Source organism: Haemaphysalis longicornis, unplaced genomic scaffold, assembly GCF_048455015.1.
Source record: "Haemaphysalis longicornis isolate Haplotype H1 unplaced genomic scaffold, Haemaphysalis longicornis Haplotype H1 scaffold_1, whole genome shotgun sequence".
NCBI lineage: Eukaryota > Metazoa > Arthropoda > Arachnida > Ixodida > Ixodidae > Haemaphysalis > Haemaphysalis longicornis.
In genome coordinates, this window is record NW_027526203.1 from 403,916,142 (window position 1) to 403,928,818 (window position 12,677).

Here is a 12,677-nt window from a genome sequence, read left to right on the forward strand (position 1 = left end):
CGTCGCGTCTGCTTTGGCCGGAGGAGCGAGCGTCTATCCGCCGATTGTTGTTCTTCCCTCCCCTCGGGGCTTCTTCTCGACTCTAACGCGCTTGCGGGGTCCTCCTCATGTTTCGAACGGACTACAACTTCGATGGTGACCACGGTGAGAAAACACCGGGGCGTTCGTTTTCCTCCCGGAAGGTAGGCAATCCATTGCGCCGAGGAGGTCGTGCATTTGGCTTGCGCGTGGCGCGCGACTCTACTCAAAGACGCCTATCTTCGAAATGAGCCCAGGAAAATTCTACAGTGATGTTGTTTACGTCTAAACCCTGTATCCATGCCCCACATACGTTCACAGCAGGGTGTGGGGGGTGTAGACCACACGCGCTCAAGATTTCAAAGTGGACGTCGCACGACCCGATGCGACCTGACTGCGGTACTCCGTGGTCCAGCAGTTTGTTACACAGACAGTAAGATGCCTACGACGCGGTAGGCAAACGGACAGCCCGGGTTCGTCCATTGAATAAACCTGGAGTGCAGTAGATTCGCGGTAGCTCAAACGTGAAGAGACCCCAGTATTTGGTTTGAATTAACAGGAGTTTGAATTATCAGAAGTTCTCGTTAATATGACTTAAAACAGGGAAGTTCAAAACTATGACTCGAAATAAGACTCAAACCAATGACTCGAAACGAAAAATTCAGGGAAGCTTGCAGTCACGCGCAAGACTTGAACGGCGAAGCTGTTGTAGGTGACCATTGATGGACACAAAGTTGAGTTTTAGTATCGTTGTGGCAGAGTCCTTCAATGCCTTTCTGGTCATGAAACTTCGTCGTCACGCTATGGGAGAGCTTCGTACGTTGCCCAGGTAGGCCGCGCCGCGGCGCTGGGGTTGATCGGAAGGCAGCCGGGGGCGTGGTCAGAGCGCGTTTGGCAGGGAACGGACCACGGAGCACGGCCGGGCTGGAGGAGCGGCGGGCGCGCACTTTCATGAAAGTGCGCGCCCGCCGCTCCTCCAGCCCGGCCGTGCACGGAGTAATATAAAACAGACGCTCGCCGCCTTATCAGCAGTGCGCTTTCGCTTTACGTGTCGTGGGCCGCTCAAATGGACTTATCGTTTTGTGAGTGGCGAAAAAAATTGGTGCGAATTAACGGGCATGTTGCTACGGCGTTCCTGCCTGCCGGTCTGGCTACAGGGGCCCTATTCTCGACTGCACAAATTGCCGGCAATTCAGGCAATTTGCCGGAAGTCTTTTCTGATTGGCTTTCAATTATGGTCACGTGCTTCCGGTTGACAAAGCGGTTGTGTGTGTTGTCGTCATTTTGACGTTTTATGACGTGAACGGGCACCAGTTCTAAAGTTTACCTTATTTCTACTTACTGAAAGCACATAATTCTTGTCCGGTAATGAAAAACCAGACTAAAAGTGCTAGACATGACAACGTAGGCCTGTCTTTGCTATGCAACAACAATAATGCCTGTAATACACGCCCTCTCTGTGATTGGCTGAGAAGGCATGACGTATTTTAAACAGTTGGCGGGAACGATTACGTCATGCATTGGCAACTTCAGCCTGCGTAAAAGTGACGTAAGGCTACGTAACAGCTTGAAAATGGCGGCGGTTTTTGTCGCAAAATACAAGCAAAATAGGGCAAAAAATTGCCCCGGCTTACGGCGCCGCGAAATGTGCGGCAATTTGCATCAGGTGCAGTTTCGCATGTGCGCTGTTTAAAGCATGTTTCCTACCGAAACAAATTATAGTTTTAACTGCTTCCAAGTCAGCGATCATGGAGCATACAAATACCATGCAGTATTTTGCTTTTATGTTTGGCAATAAAATAAAAATTATTTGTTTGGCGTAACCGCAACATAAGAGGGCAGTACAAGCCTCTCCATGACAAAGAGAACCCAATGCATGGCATTTGTCCATATTTGTCCTAGTAAGCTGTTGGGTCACATGATCGAACTCAAGAGAAAAATAACAAAGAAAAGTGACTATTTGGTTCATTACAGCGCTGATTGAAGTCGAGCTTGACGAATGAGTGAATCGGCGACATTGGTGCGCTCCGTGGTTATCAGGCGTAGCGCTTTGCTGCTCTTATGTGTGATAGAAGCGATGGTCGCGGCCGTCTTTTTCTGGTATCACGCCAAAACTTGTAACATAGCAGCAGACGATGGCGTGGGGGTGGTGGCGGGAGGGAAGGTGGTAACGCAACAAAGCTTGCATTGAAGCAGAGTGCCCAGCTATGTCACTAAAAGCGATTGAAAGAAATAAATACATACGGTAAAAAAATTGTGTGATGTTTTTTTTAGCTCGACATCCGCCTTTCACTCGCTTTTGGATCAACGTTACTCGATTGCCTTGTGGTGTTGACGCCAAATTTGACCACCACAAATGTGTTTTTCTTGTCAGCCTCAGCTACCGTCTTTATTTTTATAGTACATGCCAAATGTTTTTATATCTTTCTTGCACAGTATTTGATACCTTGGTAGCGATCGTTATGAGTGACACGTCAAATTACACTGCATGTCGTCATAACTATCGGTGCAGCACGTCACTGATTGCTAACGTCGTGCTTACGCAAAACAACATGGGCGAATTGCCGGCAATTTGTGCAGTCGAGAATAGGGCCCCAGAGCAGCGGCGGCCGTCCGATGCCCTCCGATCTACGGTGGCGCCCCTCGCGGTAGCCTTTGTCCCCGTACGAAACTTGGCCGGGAGTTTCATGACCAGGGAAGCATTGAAGGACTCTGCTATGGCTTTCAGAAAGGCACATATCATAAAATTCATAGTACTCGTGCGCAAGGTATGCCATTATAGCAGCATCGTTAGCTCTATTAAATGCGTGGAGTTATTTTACTGGACCGTGTGGCCTGGATTGTTTAATCAAAGGCAGTGTGCATAAAACCATTTTGTGGTCAGATAACCCATCGAGTATGTCTATTTTTGTTTCTTTTTTTTGGAACATCGTTACTTACAAAGATTAGATCCAGTATTGAAGACGATGCTCCATGCAGGCGTGTTGCAGCCCGAACGAAGTATCGTCCAAGACGAGTACCTTTACGAGGTAGACAAAATATATGCTTCGCACCTACTGGGCAACCCTCGGAGGAAGGACCTCTGGTAATGGCGTTAATAAACTCAAGTGGAGAATTAGCACTGGCTCTATTTCAACCTTGCATGGAATCATCGTTTTTGGCGCGGTTTATTTGAGTGTGACATCGTACGAACTCTCCCACTCGTTGCTTCTTCCGAAATACAAGCAATATTCTGCCTCTCTCACTTCTCAACAGCTTATAAAACTTGCATATAAAACGACGTCGCAGCTTTGAAACAAAATTAGGCGTAGTATAGTCTTAACGCGAAGCTTTCTACGTCTTACTGATGGCGTTGTTCATCGCACAAAACGCACTAAAGGAAAGCCAACTTTACATAATCAAGCACCTCAAGAAAAAAGAAAACGCTTGTTGTAGTCGGAATCGAACCTGGGTCCCTCGCGTTGTGCAGCCGACGTCTATAGCCGAGGGCGCCATTTGGCCACATTTTTCCCCAAACAATAACTTTATTTTCATGAATAAATGTGGGCACAGCTGACAGCAAAATATGAAGGTATGAGAGCGCAACCAAGGGTGGTTACATGTTAACAGATAGATATGTTCACACATAGATATGTACGAAAAGAGATCGATCTCGGTCACAGGTGGGAAGCAGATTGTGCAAAGCTTGTAGCATGAGAAAATTTCTTAAAGTGCACAAATAAATGACCCTAATAACAAGTTGCGGAATGTGAAGCATGAATAAAGGCTTGACAAAAAGGATCAATGGTAAAGAAGAGATGATGCATGTGAGGCAGCATGCAGTATTTGGCGTGTATGCCTTCAAGGTGTACTCGTACCGTGTAGCGTGTTTGTCTCGGTGGGTGGCCCCCATTGTCTCAAAGGAAATGGCCGCCTGACCACAAGCTTGCGCCAGAGGTGCGTCAAAACCTTCGCTGAAAGTGCGTCCAATCGATCGTCACACCCTCAAAAACACAAATCGCAAACGAAGAACGAACCTATGCGGCGATTTTTCGCGCACTCAATAAACGCATCTACGAACGATCTAAATGCATACCGACACGTGGTTTATGAGATAAAGGTATACAATTGTACTCCTGCTTCATGATCGATGCGTGTATTGTCTTACCTACAACCGTTCCGTTTTCGCGATTTTCAAGTAACCGTTTTGACACAATGGAAGCCCGCTTTCACGCACGCGCCGTGTGTACAGAGATCTTATCAGAGCTTTTCGGTCGACCTACCTCTCTATGGGGAAATGCATTAGTTCTTTTGACAGAACGCCATCGGTCCCACTAATAAAGCTTTCGCTTTAAAAGCATTTGCCTAAAAAGAAGCTTGACTTCTTGGGTTGCTGCCAGGAGGGCTAGTGTCACGGTCGACCACTTTTATATTTTTCTGGGAGCATTTTTCATTTATTGAAGCATCCGTGTATTTTTAATTAAGGAACACCGCAGACGCAGATATCACTTGTGTGTTGATATTTTGCCTCAGACAGTATGCGTAATGTTCTGTTTTTGCGCAACAATGCTGACAAGCATGAATATTGCAGCCAGATTTAGATGTTAAGAAATGGCTGTCGCTGTATAACAGTCTTGGTCAACGTCTGCCTCTACTTTGGCCGGCGGCTGCTTTGAGAAACGGACGGACGGACAGACGGACAGACAGACAGACAGACAGACAGACAGACAGACAGACAGACAGACAGACAGACCAAAATTTCCGCTTTCAAGTAGCCCAAACAAGACTATCGTTTTTAAAACTCTTATTTAAGCCCACCGTCGAGCCCACAGAAGGTGTGCACTTCCCTCAAGGTAAATCGGCAAAGACTGAGCACAACGGCCCGATAGAAAGACGAAATAGCAACGACGGCAGACCGAGCAAACGCGCATACAGCGGTGAAATGGAGATCAAATACAGAGCAAGCTGGCCCAGTGGCGTCGGAAATAACTAAGACAACCTGGCCGCGGCGCTGCGTCCCATTCCTGCTTTAAAGCCGCATATATATGAAGTCGCAGCTTTGCAGCACGCAATTAAAAATTCGCGCCGACGGGTCCACCTTGCCTTTTTCTTTCCGACCTGCCCGTACCATTCAGGACGCAGTTTAAGTCACCCCCGAAAAACACGTTTCCGGGTGCTGGCAGGCGGTCGAATCAGTTTGGATTTTGGACTCAGACTTTGACTCAGGTTGCATGGGAGAAAGCTTCGCGTTTCAACCGTCTTTTTTTTAAGAAACGGGCTTTGATTTTTGTATCTAAAGAGTTCTCGGGGCGCAACCCGCTAAAGATTTGCCATGAGGTGCGCCGTATACTACAATGGAGGGTTCCGGGCTAAAACCTTAATGGCCACCTTCGCCAAAATCTTTACACACGGGAGTTTTCGCCTTTCGCCTCCTCCTTCAGAAACGGAGGCGAATTGGGTGGATGCTCAGTAATTGTAGCTAATGAGCTTCGTTTTTAATGTCCGTGCAAAATTTCTCTTGGTACCGCTAAATGCATTTCGTGCCGTAAATAACCCCGATCTCCGGACTTTGTGTGTAATGGAATAACGAAGATAAACATAGGACACGTTAATTGCGGGGTTGGCGGCGCCGTGTTTTCCTGCTTGTACGCTCCTGTTTTTTTTCTAATGCGACGACATTCTTTGCAGAGTGCTCCAACACGAACAGTGTAATGTCTTGCATCCGCAAAAAAAAAAAAAAAAAAGCGTATGTGGCACAGTTAAGACATGTAATTGTGACAATAGTGTAGGTACAGATCATTATTAAAAACAAAAAAAAAATGTAAACAAACGAAGCGGACGGCCGCCCAATTGTGCTATTGATGGCAGTCGTCCGTCGCAGAAAACCAAAAAAAAAAAACTCAAAATGATTCCATGAGATCAGAAAGGTTTATTCCAACGTCTCCCCACGATTATCTAAATAATAGCAAAAACAAATAAGAGGAGGACGGTATCTGGGCTGACGTATTCCTTCAATGCCAACAAGGAAATGTGTGGTTGGTGAAACGAAGCCGAGTAAGCGTGCTTGCGCATTAGCAGGCAATATCTGAGGATTTGTGTACCTTTCTATTCATTTTTAGATGCGCAGCGCATATATTTAGAGCTGGCTCGATTTATCAAACACACTATTGTTCGCGCAGCTGTTGGAACAACATGCGTCTGTTCGTGAGCTATTTGCACGGCATAAGTCTGCATGCAAGTGTTTTCACCAAATGAAAACACAAAATCAATCTAGTAAAAGTTCCCTAAATAGTACCTGTTCTGACCTTTAAAAATCGGTTGCGCTTACTATTAGTTTTATTTATAGAGAGCTTCGTGCGTCATGGGACCTCCTTTGCAAATTCAAGTAACCATTATGCTGTTTTCCTAATTAGATGGCAAACCCTTTCGAGCTGTAGCCTTTCGCTCATGTGCCGAAAGAGCTATTCCAAACTTTTCACTCAACAGAGCAGAACACCAAAAACGATATACAGTGGAACTCCGTAGATACGTCCCCCGGATTTACGACGACCCGCTCCTTACGACGGATCACCGCGGTCCCGGCGAGCTCCCATAGAAATAATGCATTAAAAACCGCGATGATATGACGCTCGGGTGCACGCGGTCCGCTTCATACGACAGAACCTGACACGGATAAACCGGCGCTTTTACCATATTTGATACCGCTTCGCCGTTTCGTCCTGACCTTTTTTTATTCTTCACCCCCGTTTGACGCTGCTTGATGTGCAAAGGCCCACAGGTGGGCCAGGTCACTTACTGAACAGACGCAAGCAAGCAGGCGGGTATTCGTGAGCGGGAGTTAATCTGCGACGGCCCCACGTGCCCGCAGCACGTCAACGCGCCAACCACGAGAAGTCGAAGTTCAGGTGACAGGTGGACCGTGAATTTAAAGCTTCCGTTGAGCCGCCGACGAACGCGAAAACACATACGACGCAACCCCACAGCGAATGCCAAGCAGCCGCTTTCCCCGCCCGCTCGATCCAAGTTTCTTCCTTTCACGACGCTCTTCATCCATATATCTCTGCTCTCTGCTAATCAGCGTCTTTCAAAGCCGCGTTTTCACTCCGCTCTTTTGTTTGCTAGAGTGCCTCAATTCACGCGCGTCCGCCGCAAGGGTGGAGCAAAACACAGGAGCTGATGGGTGGAGACACGTACCCGTTGGCACCGCCATTTTGGGTCACTCGCTGGCCGCCGCAGCAAGTCACTGTAGCAAGACCGCGCTATAATTTTCGCCGCAACACGGTTTACTCGCGAAGGTTCAATTATCTATTTCGCGTTGCTGCGTCTTGTGGGAAACAAAAACAGCTATGTGTTGAGCACCGTTCAAAGGGTGTCTCTACCACATACGGCAATGCCGTTTTTTGTTCATCTTCGCCTTGTACTTATCCTTCGTTTCGCTGGCCTTGGCAGTTTCACAATTGCCTTTTCCCCTCTTAATTTGCTCGACCACGTCGGCCTTATATCGCGTATCGAGCGGCGCTTGGCTGGCGGGCTAGCTGGACACCATAAAGCGGAGAGAGGCACAACATAGGCGTTGCTTTTCTTTAACGTGGGATTTCAGCTAGAAGTTCGAAAATGACGCAAGAACGTGCAGTTTAAATAAGTTCTTAGCCCACTTGTCGCGTGAGACCACCTTCTAGGCCGGCATTTACCCGCACCCCGGTCGTACGACACCCCGGTCATACGACGATTTCTCGCAGTCCCTCGATAGTCGTATTATCGGGGTTCCACTGTGTTAAGTGCGAAAGCATTCAATGGCCCATTGAGCGAAAAAAAAAAAGCCGGCGTCTGGCGTCCGTAGCACCAAAACGGCTCCTAAACCTCGCAGCACACACTCAGCGGCACAACATTCACCTCTGAGCCAGACCGCTCTACGTGGAAGTACGTACCGTGCCCCTATGGAGCCTGAAGCATCTACAGTGTCGGCGGCCGCAACCTCGCCAGCAGCGAAACGTGGCCGTCAACGAGTACACACCGCGTTAAAACGCAAGAACATTACTCGCAGCGCAAAACTCATAAAAGCAGTCAGCATTAACATTGCGACTCATAGGTAGTGCTTACGTGTCCTAGGAGTTTTAGTTAAATTGCACGAGATGTTTTAGGCGGGGGGAAAAACGGAGGCAACCGTTCCACTTCCGTGATGTTGAGGAAAGGCATCGAGTCTTGGTCGGAAGTTCTTGGTTCGAGTCCCGCCAGTTGAATTTTAACAGCAGAGCTGTTTAAGCTTTTAGTTCCGCCGTGGAACGTTACCAGAAAACTCAGCCCAGCCGAGCGCACATGAGCGTGCGCCTCGTGAGGAGCGCCCGGCGTCGACCAGGCTGGCGCGTGGGCTTGAGACACGTAAGGAGCTCGGAAAAAATACCAAGTAAAAATACCGTGTGCACGTGAGCGTGCGCCTCGTGAGGGGCACCTGGCATTGGCCAGCTCGACTTTCGAGAACACTCTACCCAGCGCTCATGGTGCGATGTCCCGCGCGCTCTCCTACTCTCGTCAGTTCACGTGCGTTCGTGCCTGAAGTGGGGAGCACAGACGCCGAGTTTGCGCTACAGACTCCGAGTTCGCGAAGCCGGTTGCCGCGGGTCCTAGCGCGTGCTAACGCGGTCCACTTTGGGAGAAATGCGAAAGGCTGCGGACAAAACGATCCGGGTCTGCCAGTCATGAACTTTCAGTGGCAAGTTCTGAAATCCATATGAGGTGCAACAGTCGGGTCTCCGACGAAGGGAAAGGGCCCGCCTCTCTGCGGTTTCTCCAGCCTTCTCCAGTGCAAGCTGCGCCAATTTTTTTTTCTCGTTCTTCACATACAAACGACATCTACTTATCTTTTGTTTCGAGGTGAATTATTTTGAATTCACTGTAATCGGTAAACCATGAGGTTAGGGTTATCTTTTATGTCACTTCAAGAATGGGGGAGCTGAATTTTGTTGTAAAGGAGCTTGTTGTTACCGGTTGGTCTGCACATAGAAGGAAGTGTAAAGGCGCGTCCTGCGTGCTCGAAAAAAATGTCTGGATGTTACGCAGTGCTTCGAAGATGGAAGGGGGTGGGGGGAGAAGGAGAACAGCGCTAAATTGAGACGGCGTCCCGAATGAGCAGACACAAACAAGACTCCGTCGTCTTCACGTTGTGTCATTTTAACGCTGCTGCACCCCCCTCCCGATGCATCGAATTTTAAATGCGGAGCATTTCTTAGGCTCGCGATGTCACTCGTCGATGTTGTCGGCGCCGTCCACACGCTCACTGCGCATGCGCGTCGCGTCGAGGCGCAGGTGCGCGTCTCTCCCCCGTACCCTCCTCGCTCTCAACAACAGGTGCGGCGGTGCAGGAGGAGCGCGTGTACCCCGTGCGCTCCGTCGCTCTCAACAACAGCTGCGGCGATGCGGGGGGAGCGCGTCTGTCCGCGCATGCGTCGTAGCTACCCGTGCGCTGCGTCGCGCTCAACAGTAACGGCGGCAGGCCGTGTACACGTGATAACGGCGTGGTGGGTGCGTGGAAAGTTCGCGCGCTTGTGTACGGAAGTGTGCGCATGTGCGTCTCTCCCCCGTACTCCTCTCCCTCGAACGCGGGCGGTGTGTATATAAGCGGCGGAGCGCGCGTTCGGAATTCAGTCAAGGGCGTCTTTGCTTGGCTTTCGCTTGACTTGACGCTTTGCTTGACGGCACCAAGCAATAAAGACAGACTTTAACTTTACACTCCTTGCCTTCGATTCTCCTTCATTCAATAAATAAGAATAATAAAGACGAAATAACAATTAGGCATTCCCAAACCATACCAAATTACGCAACATTCACGCGATACCCCCACCACTCTGCGACGCATTTACTCGAGTTCCCCCGTGGGAAGATGCGGGCGGATTTTTTTTTTTTTAATAATTTTGAAGTCCCTGCAAATCATTGTGTTATGCAGCTTGCAACTAGAGTTGTAGCGCATATTTGCAAGAGCAATATTTTAAACAAATGGCGCCAGCATTCCAAGTACTTGCCTGCTTGTGCCTTCTGCTTCCTGTTCTTCGAAGTGGTCCGCGTCCCTGTGAAATTTTTTCATAAAAAGATAGGTACTAAAAATGTATTAAACTTGTCATATACGTTTCGCCTTCCGTTTTTTTTTTTCAGCGTGAAGTTTTCCGCCGTTTCCATTTTTTTACTTCTGACCTGTCGTAGACAATTATTGCCTTCAACTAAATCTGACCCATGTTTTCGTATTCCCCAATCCTAAAAAATAAAATAAGACCTCTGCCACAAAGATTATATACAAGTCTTGCCCAGTGTTTTCAGCCACTAATCGATCTGCTCAAAAGAATCGCTCGTATTACACGGGGCGACATTTTATTTTTCCTCAACCGTTTGCCGTCGTCCGCCAAACGCGCCCAACGTCAACGAGCAGACGACGCGAGAGCGCCATGCCGCCGCCAGGGACTGTGTTCGATCTCGGGGCGAATAACTTTTGGCGAACCGCGGCATAGAGTTTAGTGAGAAACTCTGGAGTTTGGCCTTGGTCGTCGTGGGTTGCGGACGTGTTTTTAGTTCGCTCCTGCGCGGCCGGGCTGGTATCACGATTATGCCGGCCACGCGTCGCGAGCCATGGGTGACTGTTTCGGGCGGCGCGCGCTCTGCTGCGTTGGGCCGTCGAGCGCCTGCTCCCGCTCGCCAGTAACCGCTCGTCTGCCTGTATCTTCACCCAGCAAGCTCCCCTCACTTCGGACCGCCGTGCACGACTCATCACAGCACAGCCTCGCCTCTATGCTTCACTGCTCCCGCCGAGAACTCCTCCCGGACGCAGCATGACGCCAGGACCTGTGTTTGTGGTGGTTTCTGTGCTCGGTGGCCCCCAGTGACTTCGGCAACTCTTCTTTTCTTCGGCGGCGCCTTAACTTTTTAAATGCAGAGCATTTCTTTAACTCACGATGTCACCCGACGTTGGCGTGCCTCGGCGTCCGCAACAGCCGTTCCAGGTGCGCCCTCTCCCCCACTCCTCCTCTTCCGCATCACGCTACCCTCCTCGCTCTCAACAACAGGTCCGCACCCCTCCCCTTACACTATATAAAAAAATAATACTTACCGGCGCCTGGTTTCGATCCCACGACCCTGCGGGCGGAACACAAGGTACATGGTGCTCTACCCACTGCGCCACAAAGCCGACACAGAATGGAAGGCTACGAACGCGCCTTATATCCTTGACTCATTCAAACTGCGTCAAGAAGCTGCTGATAGTACAACGCATTCACTACCACCAACTCCCCAAACACTAAACGTTAACGCAATACACCCACCCTCTATGCGACGCATTTACTCGAGTCCCCCTCGCGGGGAGATGGGCCCTTTCTGACTCAGCTAGATCGGCGGCGGACGACGTTTTTTTCCCTTTTCTCTCTTTACCTATCTACTTTTTCTCTACCCTATCCTATTCACCCCCTTCTATATTCCCTACCCCCCGGACTGGGTTGTATGCCGGTGAGCCCCCAGATGGGCTCAAAATTATCCCCAGTCCATTTCTTTTCCTTTTCAACCGAACCACTACCTACCTAGTGAGAAACTCTATGAACCGCGGGGCTTGTAGCAGTCGTCCGGGTGTCGTATTTTCTCATTTCTACGAGGCCTCCAGCCTCGCCTTTGAAATCCGATGTTTTTTTGCTCGTTGGAAAAGAAAAATTACAAAGAAACTGAACCAAAATAAGTAAAACAAATTGGATCGAGGAACGATCCTTAATAAATCTTGACTCCTGGAGAAATCGTTTAAAGAAATGCGCAATATTAATTATGCGTAAAACAACCATAACGTTCTTTGTAAAAATTGTACTCAGAGATTTTGAAGAAATAAATTAATAAACTGGGATCGACAAACCACCCTTAATATATAATTATAGGAGAAATCATTTCGAAGAAATTGGGTCCATTTGTGATTATGCGTAATAAAAACAATGATAGGAACATCGACAAACCTGTAGTGAATGTCAACTGTTCTTTTTGTTTTTTTAGAATCTCTCTTTGTGTCGAAATCGGCCTGCAGTAAAACGTCCGGGTGCCTAACTTTCCATTGCCGGTATTTCTGCACACCGAAAGTCAGCTAGTAATTAACCCAATAAAAATGTGTTATTACGCTCCGTTGATTTTGGATTCTGTTACAGTTGATTGTTTTGCTTTATTCCACAATTTGTTATCACAATTTTTATTTGAGAAAATAGGGGCACTGAAGCCATTTTTTTTTACAGCGAAGCTGTATATCGCTCGTTCATACGCATTTTTTCTTCCCGTGGTCCGTCAGCAGGATGCTTCAGCAGAATACGCTGCGCGGCAAAGCGGAATTTTGCCGGATCTGGACACACGGGCGTTCTCGCTCTTTGCCGCCGTCCCAATCAAAACTGCTTAATTACAATTAATCGTCAGCCACAGAAGCTGTTTAGCGCTGCTTCTGTATCGGTAACCATCGTGCACGATACCTTTCATCTGCATGCAGCGATGCCGTTTTTATTTTACAGCAAAACCTCACAACGGTTTCATCTCCGAGAAAAAAAAAAAAAAATGCCACGGCTCCAAGGCCTAAGACGCCGAGCACATGCATCAGGCTAATCAGGCATACAGCTATAGAGTTTAGAATTCGTTTAAGGAATCCACAAAACAACATCGAAACCTCATTTCGGATGATAAAG